We start from the raw sequence: 345 nt of genomic DNA, 5'->3' as shown, positions 1-345 counted from the left end.
TGGGGCAGAGCAGAGGGGGAGGAGAACCTCCCTCGCCCTGCTGGCCACGCTCCTCTTGATGCACCCCAGGATGCCCTTGGCCTTCTTGGCACCAAGGGCACCCTGCTGGCTCATGGCCACCTTGTCCCCCACCAGGACTCCCAGGTCCCTCTGGGCAGAGCTGCTTCCCAGCAGGTTTCCACCCAGGGGACTGGGGACACGTGCACCCCAGGGACGGAGGATGCATGCACCTGGGTGACTGAGGAGGTGTGCACTCAGGGAGCTGAGGATGCATACGCATGGGGCACCAAAGATGCATGCACCCATGGGGCCAGGGGCAGACACAGCCAAGGTGGGAGCTGGAGG

This window comes from Egretta garzetta, unplaced genomic scaffold (assembly GCF_000687185.1).
Source record: "Egretta garzetta isolate BGI_Z169 unplaced genomic scaffold, ASM68718v1 scaffold218, whole genome shotgun sequence".
In the NCBI taxonomy this organism is placed as follows: Eukaryota; Metazoa; Chordata; class Aves; order Pelecaniformes; family Ardeidae; genus Egretta; species Egretta garzetta.
The sequence above is the reverse complement of the archived record's forward strand: the minus strand, read 5'-3'. Positions refer to the sequence as shown.